The sequence below is a fragment of the Octopus sinensis genome, linkage group LG1 (genome assembly GCF_006345805.1).
Source record: "Octopus sinensis linkage group LG1, ASM634580v1, whole genome shotgun sequence".
In the NCBI taxonomy this organism is placed as follows: Eukaryota; Metazoa; Mollusca; class Cephalopoda; order Octopoda; family Octopodidae; genus Octopus; species Octopus sinensis.
In genome coordinates this window covers 25,144,125-25,155,692 of record NC_042997.1, presented here as the reverse complement: position 1 = coordinate 25,155,692, position 11,568 = coordinate 25,144,125, and the positions used below count along the sequence as shown (strand labels likewise).

At 39.2% G+C, this 11,568-nt stretch overlaps 1 long non-coding RNA gene across 1 annotated transcript; it reads right to left on the bottom strand.

The window, feature by feature from the left end:
- Nucleotides 1-578: 578 nt before the first annotated feature.
- LOC118766178 lies at nt 579-10,859 on the bottom strand. The gene is made up of 3 exons (XR_005002094.1): nt 10,730-10,859; nt 8,639-8,641; nt 579-591 (listed from the first exon to the last, which is right to left on the bottom strand). It is a non-coding gene; the product is annotated as an uncharacterized LOC118766178 (long non-coding RNA).
- Between the last annotated feature and the right edge of the window lie 709 nt (nt 10,860-11,568).

The following is an 11,568-nucleotide window of genomic DNA, read 5'->3' as shown; positions in this document are numbered from 1 at the left end:
GTCTGCCCTGCTTGTTTAACCATGTCCACACGACGTTATTATTAGCTCTCCTTCTCATTTTTTTGAATGCTCAGCATACTTTAATGCTCCGCTGAACAGACAAATGACGCTGTGATTAATAGATAAACAGTGCCGTAGACGGGGATGTTGGGGGATATGTTGACTTTTCTTTTCTTTATAGAAGGGAAGGACGTTAAAAGGGATTGGTTGGGGACAGTGTAAGTGCTAGGACTTCGGCCGGTCAGCGTATATGCTACACCTCAGCCTAAATTAGTAGTCAAGAAATTCCTAGTACATAATGCTTTTCTTTTTCTTTTCTCTCGCACTTCTTTCTTTCTCTCTTTCTCTATCTTTCTCTCTCTCTCTCTTTCTCTTTATCATTCTTTCTTTTTTCTTTCCTTTTAAGACTTTGTCATGCAAAACGTTAGCTGATGAGAAGATTCAGATAGGAGGGAGGAAATGTGACAGGGTGAGAGAGGGAAAGCGTGTGTGTGAGAGAAAGAGAATGTGTGTGACCGAAAGAGAGGGAGGGAGAGAGAGAGAAAGAGAGAGTGTGTGCGTGCGTGCGGCTGTGTTTATGTGTGTGTGTGTCTGTGTGTGAGAGAAAGAGAGAGAGAGAAAGAGTGAAAGTGAGAAAGACAGAGAGGGAAAGAGGGACAGAAAAAAAGTCAGTGAAAGTGATAGAAGTTTGGGTAGCAATTTTCGACTTAGGAACCAGTATATTAGATCCAAAGTGAGTAGCGGTTTCCCGGATTAGGTAGTATATATATTTCCTGCCACTGTATGGAACACCGTTCCGCCAAATGTTTGCTCACATTTTCGAGCTGAGTAGACTGGAGCAATATGAAATGAAGTGTTTTATTCAACAACCATAGGCGCAGGATTGGCTGTGTGGTAAGTAGCTTGCCTACCAACCACATGGTTCTGGGTTCAGTCCCACTGCGTGGCATCTTGGGCAAGTGTCTTCTGCTATAGCCTCGGGCCGACCAATGCCTTGTGAGTGGATTTGGTAGACGGAAACTGAAAGAAGCCAGTCGTATATATGTATATATATGTATGTATGTGTATGTATATGTTTGTACGCTGGTGTGTTTACGTCCCCGTCACTTAGCGGTTCGGCAAAAGGAGACCGATATAATAAGTACTGGGCTTACAAAGAATAAGTCCCGGGGTCGATTTGCTCGACTAAAGGCGGTGCTCCAGCATGGCCGCAGTCAAATGACTGAAACAAGTAAAAGAGTAAAGAGTAACCTAATGCATTACTCTGTCCAGGAATCGAAATCACAATCTTAAGCCACTTGCCTTCACAAGTGAAAGAATAGAAAGTGAACATAAACTATCACAGCTGATTTATGTACATGGTCATATTTTAAAATGGCAGGGTGTAATTTCAATGAGATTTTGTTTCGTTATTTGTAGCAGATGAAACAAACTGGTAGAATATCCTCATTTATTCGGATGCCATGCAATAATTCATGTTAGTCCTACGTACAAAGGCATTCATATATCAATGACTATGATTCTCCAGAGTGACCTTCTCATATTCAAGACACAAGAGTGTGATTTCAGGAAGATTTACATCCGATTCCATGAAAGCAAGCAAACGCTTAGAGACTCCCTATTTGACTAAAATTGAAATATGTTGTTTTTCATCCGATTTTCCAACAAGTGAAGTCTGAATATTGCATTCTGAAAGAAACACAAGTTAATATACAATATTGGAGATCCCCCGAACTGTATATTATAAGGAAAAAAATTGCAGAAACAACTCAAGCCATATCATAAGCCAATCTATAAAGGTAATTACGGTGTAGATAAGGATTTATATTTGTGGGTGTCCTCTAGAAATTTCACACACACAAGTAGATTAATTAATGTGACAATACAAAAGTGCACTGACTCATGTAGGTAATAATTCGAATTTGAAAAAAAGAAGCGTCTGTAATTTCTTGCTGAAAATCCTGCACAATTGATTTGTTTATAGTATTCAAATCTCCGTGATAGACATGAACTTATGCTATTATATATATATATATATATATATATATATATATATATATATATAATATATATATATAATATTAGGGAATAAATCCAAATTTACAGGGAAAAAATCAGATTTAGGATTAAATCCCATTTTATAGTAAAATATTATATAATATTATTGGAGACAAACCACTATTTTGCAAAACAAACAAGGAAAACTTAATCAATACATAAATTTTAATAAAAAGTCAAAAAGACTTTTTATTAAAATTTTATGTATTGATTAAGTCTTTCCTTGTTTTTTTGCAAAATAGTGGTTTTGTCTCTAATAATATTATATATATATATATTAATATATATATTATATATATATATATATCGTAAGCTCGACGCTCCAACCACTGAGCCATGCGCCTCCACTATATATATATATATATTATAATATATATATATATATATATATATATATATATATATATAATATATATATATATATATATATATTATATATATATATATTATATATATATATATATATTATAGTATATATTATATATATATATATATATATATATAATATATATATATATATATATATATATAGTGAGGCGCATGGCTCAGTGGTTTGGAGCGTCGAGCTTACGATCGTGCGGTTGTGAGTTCGAATCCAGGACCGGGTCTGCGAGTTGTGTTCTTGAGTAAAGCACTTTATTTCACGTTGCTCCAGTTCACTCAGCTGTAGAAATGAGTTGCGACGTCACTGGTGCTAAGCTGTATCGACCTTTGTCTTTCCCTTGGATAACACTGGTGGCGTGAGAGGGGAGGCCGGTATGCATGGGCGACTGGCTGGTGTCTTCCTAAAAACAACCTTGCCCAGACTTGTGCCTCAGAGGGTAACTCTCTAGGTGCAAACCCATGGTCACTCATGACCGAAGGGGGTCTTTACCCTTTTATATATATATATTATATTATATATATATATAATATATATATATATATATATATATATATACTACATAACACATACACACATACACACCATATGGCGTGTTCCCTGGTGGTAAGATGAGCAACAAAATACTTCATCTGATCGGAGATACATACTATTCAATAAGCACAATATATGTTTTTATGAAAGCATCCTAGACAGTGTTGTGCTAGTGCTCTAGTGCAATCTTCAGACGTGTTAAAAGATATTGTGAGGCATGGTCTCAGCACATGAACCGTTTAGTAGTACATAGAAATATATATTGTTGACGGAAAATATAAAAAAGCCCGTCGTATATACATATATATATATATACTAGCAGTATCACCCGGCGTTGCTTGGGTTTGTAAGGGAAATAACTATAAAGCATTTTTAGAGAGTTATAGCCCAAAAATAGCAACAAAATGCATTAAAAATGGAAAAAAATGATGGTAAATTTTTTTTAAATCGTTGACTCATCGTAGACTTTTTAGAGAGTTACTTCCCTTATATAATAGCGAAAAAATGCATTAAAATGGAAAGAAATGATGGTAAATTATTTTTAAAATCGTAGACTCATTGTAGACGCGCGCTAATACCCAGAAGGGCTCGATATGAATCACGACTATAAGATACCCGGTTTTGGTTAAACTGCACCGCAAAATGTGGGAGTAGTTAGGAATCTAAATCGTAGGAGACAGACACACAACCTCACTTTTAAATATAAATATATATATATATATATATGTCATGTATGTATTTGTGTGTCTGAGTTTGTACCCCCACCATCGGTTGATAACCGATGTTGGTGTGTTTAATCACCCGAAACTTAGCAGCTCGGCATAAGAGGCCGATAAAATAAGTACTAGGTTACAAAGAATACGTGCACAGGTCGAGTTGTTCGACTAAGAGTGGTGCTCCAACATGGCTGCAGTTAAAATGACTGAAACAAGTAAAAGAATAAGAGAATATATATAGGAAAGAGGATTTGAAAAGGCAGAAGTCTTTCAAAGATTTTAATTGACTTGACCGGTTTCACCTCTGCACTTTCAGATCCTCTTTCCTATATTTTTCACTTGTGCAGTACCTTTGCTTTGTTATATATATATATTATATATATATATATATAATATATATATATATTAACGGGAAGCTTTATGAAAATAGACAAAAGACGAAGGCAGGTGGAAAACAAACAAACAATTGTATTAGTATGGCGCTCAGGAAATATAAATAAAACAAGTCTTTAACGTTTCGAGCCTACGCTCTTCAACAGAAAGATACACAGAGAGAAAAAAACACAGAAAGAAGGAGAGAAAAAATGGAGAGAAAAAAAGGAGAGAAAAAAAAGGAGATCTGTGTGTGTGTGTGTGTGTGTGTGTGTGTGTGTGTGTGTGTGCCTTCGAAACACGCTAGAGTTGAACTAGGGACAGCTGATGAAGGGGATTTTTCCTTGTGTACTTTGTCTTGTACTCTGTTTTTCTGTTGTAAAAAATGGTTTGTTCCATGCTTGTTTTTCCGTTTTCGTTTCTCGTTGAGTTCTACGTCAAGTTGTGGTGTCCTGTACTCACGTATATATATTTATATATGCATGTATATATACATGTAGATGTAGGTACGTACATATATGTATGTATGTATGCATATATTTTATTTATTACACTATATCGGTATATATAAAAGTGAAGTTGTGTGAGTGTCTGTCTCTACGATTTAGATTCCTAACTACTCCCACATTTTGCGGTGCAGTTTAACCAATTCGGGTATCTTAGTCATGATCATATCGAGCCCGTCTGGGTATTAGCGCGCGGCTACAATGAGTGCTACGATTTAAAAAATAATTTAACATCATTTTTTTCCATTTTAACGCATATTTTTTCGTGTGTCGATGGCGGCGGAGTTGGCGTCCATGCTCACACCTGCACCTGTGTTGATACTCCCCCTTCTTCCCTCCCTCGCAAAGTGTGACTGCGCATGCACGAATGTGTGACTGCGCATGTGCAGTCACACCTTCGCGCATTCGAATCACACGTTCGTGCATGTGCACGCACACCATCGCGAATGCGCACGCACACGTTCGCGCATCTGCAGACACACTTTCGCGCATGCGCAGTCAAACGCTCGCGCATGCACAGGAACACGTTCAAGCATGCGCAGTCACACGTTCGCGCATGCGCACGCACAAAATCGCGCATGCGCCCGCACAAGTTCGCGCATGCGCAGTCACACTTTCGCGCATGCGCAGTCACACGTTCGAGCATGCACACGAACACGTTCGCGCATGCGCAGTCACACCTTCGGCATGCCCGGTCACGTTCGCGCATGCGCACGCACAAATTCAAGCACGCGCACGCACACGTTCGCGCATGCACGGTCACACTTTCGCACATGCGTAGTCACACGTTCGAGTTTAAGCAGAATAGGAGACTCAAATAGCCAAGCCAAATAGCCAACCCAAATAGCCAACCCAAATAGCCTAGCCAAATAGCTAAGCCAAATAGCCAACACAAATAGCAAACCCAAATAGCAAACCCAAATAGCCAAGCCAAATAGCAAACCCAAATAGCCAACCCAAGTTGCCAACCCAAATAGCTAAGCCAAATAGCCAAGCCATATAGCCAACCCAAATAGCCTAGCCAAATAGCCAAGCCAAATATCCAACCCAAATAGGAAACACAAATAGTCAACCTAAATAACCAACCCAAATAACAAACACAAATAGCCAACCCAAATAGCCAAGCTAAATAGCCTAGCCAAATAGCTAAGCCAAATAGCCAACACAAATAGCAAACCCAAATAGCCAACCCAAATAGCCAAGCCAAATAGCCAACTGAAAAAGCCAACCCAAATAGCCAAATTGCCAACCCAAATAGCAAACACAAATAGCCAAGCCAAATAGACAAGCCAAATAACCTAGCCAAATAGCTATGCCAAATAGCCAACACAAATAGCATACACAAATAGATAATCCAAATAGCCAGGCCGAATAGCCAACCCATATAGCTGAGCCAAATAGCAAACCAAAATAGCCAAGCCAAATAGTAAACCCAAATGCGCAGTCACACGTTTGCGCATGCGCAGGCACACTTTCGCGCATGCGCATTCACACTTTCGCGCATGTGCAGTCAGACGTTCGCGCATGCGCACGCACACGTGCATGCACAGTCATACTTTCGCGCATGCGCACGCACACTTTAACGCATGCGCAATTACATTTTCGGGCATGCGCAGTCACACGTTTGTGCATGCGCAGTCACACTTTTGCGCAGGCGCACGCTCACGTTCGCGCACGCACATATATGTGCGCATATAGCATAAGACCATATATATATCTATATATATAAAAGTGAAGTTGTGTGAGTGTCTGTCTCCTACGATTTAGATTCCTTACTACTCCCACATTTTGCGGTGCAGTTTAACCAAATTTGGGTATCTTATAGTCGTGATTCATATCGAGCTCGTCTGCGTATTAGCGCGCGTCTAGGATGAGTCTACGATTTAAAAAATAATTTACCATAATTTTTTTCCATATTAACGCATATTTTTTCGTGTGTCGATGGCGGCGGAGTTGGCGTCCATGCTCACACCTGCACCTGTGTTGCTTCTCCCCCTTCTTCCCTCCCTCGTAATGCTGTGGGGAAGGGAGTGTAAGGAAATCAACGTCGTAAAGCGTTGTGAAGGAGACCAGCGTTCTTTTAGAACAACGACTTCATGGCTTAAAGTCGCCAAAACAGAAATCGGTAAAAAAGCTGAATCAGATCCACAAAAACGGCAAAAACCGCAACACAGGGCAGGTTTCCTGTGCAAACAATTTGCACAACCGAATGTTTTAGTTGTTGCACAAATCTTTATATATAAAAGTAAAGTTGTGTGTCTGTCTCCTACGATTTGATTCCTAACTACTCCCACATTTTGCGGTGCAGTTTAACCAAAACCGGGTATCTTATAGTTGTGATTCATATCGAGCCCTTCTAGGTATTAGCTCGCGTCTACGATGAGTCTACGACTTCAAAAATAATTTACCATCATTTTTTTCCATTTTAATGCATTTTTTTGCTATTATTTAAGGGAAGTACCTCTCTAAAAATGTCTACGATGAGTCAACGACTTTAAAAAATTTACTATAATTTTTTTTCCATTTTTAATGCATTTATTTGCTATTTTTTGGCTATAACTCTCTAAAAATGCTTTATAGTTATTTCCCTTATAAACCCGAGCAATGCCGGGCGATACTGCTAGTATATATATATATATATATATATATGCGCGTGCGTATGTGTGTATGATGTATATGTATATAAATATTTATATATTTCGACGTGACTAAAGTTACTAGTGGCACTAGTCAGCACCATTATTGCTAGTATTGAGAGTCAAAGCATTGATCAAATACATATACGAATCTATTCAAAGCTCTGATACTCGTGAAACTCGGACTCGCAAAATAATCTGCATATAAAGTTGAAACTTTACTACTTATATTCTGTATGTATGTCTCTCATTTCCGCAGCAAAAAGCAAAACATACATATACGCTCACACACGCACACATACAAATATATATATATACACTAAGCGAGCTGGCAGAAACGTTAGCACGCCGGGCGAAATGCGTAGGCGTATTTCATCTGCCGTTACGTTCTGAGTTCAAATTCCGCCGGGGTCGACTTTGCCTTTCATCCTTTCGGGGCGATAAATTAAGTACCAGTTATGTGCTGGGGTCGATATAATCGACTTAATACTTATGTCTGTCCTTGTTTGTCCTCTCTCTGTTTAGCCCCTTGTGGGTAGTAAAGAAATATATATATATATACACACTTGCGCACCCACAGACACTTACATGTGGGCCCACGCGGTTACACACACACACACTTACCCAATTCTATATTCATTTACTTTCCTTATTTTACTGATTCGTCTTTTTCTTCATTATGTTTTCGGGTTAGTAAGTATATCACCGTTTCTCTCATAGAGCCAGCATTCCCCTGGTTTAAATTTACCATATGCCATTTTTATCTGTTCGCCGGGCCAAAATCTGGTCAACAAATGATAGACGTGTATGTACTTATCGCATTCACAGCTTTGTACAAACTAATGACTTGCGATATAGTTCGGATGGGTAAAGGTTAGTCTTTCTCCTTGAAGGCTTAATAGCTGTCAATTGTTCTTTTATTTATGGTGACGAGACTGTACATAATCTACAATGTTTATATCTCTGTCATTCATACATACATTTGCCTGCACACCCACGAACTCTCACTCGCCAACTAATAATGCACACACCCGCGTACACAAACGCATAAGCACACAGACAGATAGACACACATACACACGCACAAACACACATGCTCACGCACACACATACATACGCTCACACACATATTCTCATTTATCGTTGTTCAAACAACTAAGATCGTAGAATGAATTGCATATATAGAGAAAGTGGAGATAATAAATGTAATAATAAAAAATAATAAATAAATAAATAAATGCGCCTTTTAAAGCCTAGCCAGGCTCATGGGCCCGGTTTCCCGGTTTCTATGGCGTATGTGTTCCCCAGCTGGATGCGACGCCAGTCCATCGCAGTGTTACTCATTTTTGCCAGCTGAGTGGACTGGAGCAACGCGAAATTAAGTGTTTTTTCTCAAGAACACAACGCGTCGCCCGGTCCAGGAATCGAAACCACATTCTTACGAGCATGATGCTGACACCCTAACCACTAAGCCACGCGCCTCCACAATAATAATAATAATACTCATTCTAAAATGAAATAAAACTTGAATCTGCAAGTGGCTCCATTTAAAGTGTGGAGGCGCAATGGCCCAGTGGTTAGGGCAGCGGATTCGCGGTCGTAGGATCGCGGTTTCGATTCCCAGACCGGGCGTTGTGAGTGTTTATTGAGCGAATACACCTAAAAGCTCCACGAGGCTCCGGCAGGGGATGGTGGTGATCCCTGCTGTACTCTTTCACCACAGCTTTCTCTCACTCTTACTTCCTGTTTCTGTTGTACCTGTATTTTAAAGGGCCGGCCTTGTCACTCTCTGTTGTCACGCTGAATATCCCCGAGAACTACGTGAAGGGTACACGTGTCTGTGGAGTGCTCTGTGGAGTGTCTGTGGAACCCTCGTCGTCGTAACCGACGGAGTGCTTCCTTTCTTCCATTTAAAGTCTCCGCTTAATGAACTTGTTGTCTTAAGTAATACGCCTATGTAATGACGTGTTTTAATTTCATTTCGTCTCCATCAACTCACTAAATTTCGTCTACGTTACATATTCTATTCGTCTCGGGTTATTATAGAGGAAACTAACTAAAATCATTTTTTACATATATATATAAATATGAACATTTCTCACCATCCAATGTAATTGCCATCCCCACGCATCTGGTAACGATTTTCTGATTCCGTATACACACATACACGAACAAACATGCACGCACAATCACACGCACACACACACACACACACACACACACACACACACACACAACACACACATACACACGAACCGGTCGAATCATATCCACGTTATAATAACGTGGCTAATGTTGTATGTTTTTTTTTTAATAAACATATACTTCAAATTAATCACAAATGCTGTTTTGTGTTCTACGGCGTCTCGTCCAGGTGAGGAACCTATACGCCAAGGAAACCGGGAAACCGGACAATTGCTGTTTGATGCACTGTAAATTTAAAAATCAACTCACTTTGTCAGAACATGCAATGATATGCAATGATATGCAAATTATATGAATTTAGTTGTACTCTATTCTGTATAATCATATTCAGTTGATTACGCATATATATATATATATAGGACCCTGAAAGTTGATACTAATGCGGATAATAGCAGACTTATTCTTTACAAGTGTCAGCTCGAGAGCTGCGGCCACACTGGGTCACCGCCGTGCGCTTTGCAACCCTTTCAATACTTGAAGCTTCCTCTCATTAATGGCATTAGGTGAATGAGGGAGTTTGATGTTGCTGCCTTCGTCTACGTTTCTTGCCGGGGGGAACATTGAAGAGCAGCGGGCCCTTGAAACCCCTTGAAACCCAAGCTATAGTAGTATCTGGTCCTGTATCCTGATGACAATGTTTGGATTTTGGTACTATGCAGTGGCGCCCGTTCTGCTGTTTCGGCAACTTTCAATACCAAAGTTTGCTATAACTTTTCCTAGGATTTTCCAGGTGTATATCACTGCATATCACCACTGCGTTCGTTCTAGGGATTAAAGTTTTAATTTTTTTCAGTTTCTCTAAAACATGAGGCATTGAGCTGACCTGTCACATTGAGTCGATCTTTGGGTAGCTTCAGTTATATATATTTTTCACATCCAAATTTTTACCATATGGGGCCATAACAAAATCCAATAATAGGTATAGATGCACATCTGTCTAATTACTTGTCTCCCTCTAAAATCAGACTTAACTTGGCGATCGGTCGACTTACAACATCGTTCTTCGTCTTGAGTTTACTTGGTAGAGTGTGTTTGTTAACTTGACAACAAGGTCAAGATGAGCTCTGATTGGTTATATGCAAATGAGTTCATTTCTGGGGTCCGGAACTCGTGTGGGGAAAAATGTTTCGCGGACGAGACACGTGTCAGTCGCCGGATTACTTATTTTTTCGGCCTGAGCAACATAAAACGAAATGGTTTGTTCATGTACACAGGACACTGCTCGGTCCAGGAATCGAAATCACAATCTGAGATCTCGAAACTAACCCTATAAGACACACACATACACACATACATCCCTACACACATGCACGCACGCACAGAATAATTGCTATGAAGCATTGTGTAGAAATATTGTATAAAGAATCGTGGGTAAGACCAGAAGAATGCGAAGTAAATGCAAGGCAAATCGCAAGAAAAATATATGAATTAATGTAGACTTACATTGTATTCAATATTTCGGGGTTATCTCTTACCGTCTTTCTCTTTTTCTTTCTCTCGTTGCTCGCACGAGACCATCGTCCATCTTCCTTTCCCTCACGTAACTATCTTTCTTTTCCTCCACGACGTTCTAAAGACTGGGAGTTTTCTATCTCTCTTCTATCTTTTCTCTTTTCAAAGAAAATATTTCTCCTACCGTTCACTATTTTCCCCTCATTCTGGTCTAACGACCCTTCACGCTTCTTTTCGTTTGGTTTCCTTGTTTGTTTCCAATGTTCTGTTTTTGTTCCCAAATTTGACCCTCCATAAATCCAAAATTTTATTTTGGTATTTATGGGAGCTACTGTCTTCGAAGACTCATATTGTCGTTCAATGCTCGAAATGAGGAGTAGATAGACAGCTGACAACTGATGAAGGATCGTTTTTTGTATTCTTTGTATTACTTGTCTTGTTTTCCATTTTTTTCTTTCCTCCTTTACGTATTTAACTCGTTTGTTTTTGCATTTCATGATATTTGGTGACGTCCTGTACCCATATATATATGTATATATATATATATAGGTTTGTGTGTGTATGTGTCTGTGTGTGTATAGGTATGTTTGTGTGTGTGTGTGTGTGTGTGTGTATAACCGACTGAAACTGCTGAGAAAATCTGGAACTCGACTGAAGATAGAAAAGTCCGGATAACACGTCCTTTTTTTTCCTGTCATTTCTTTGTA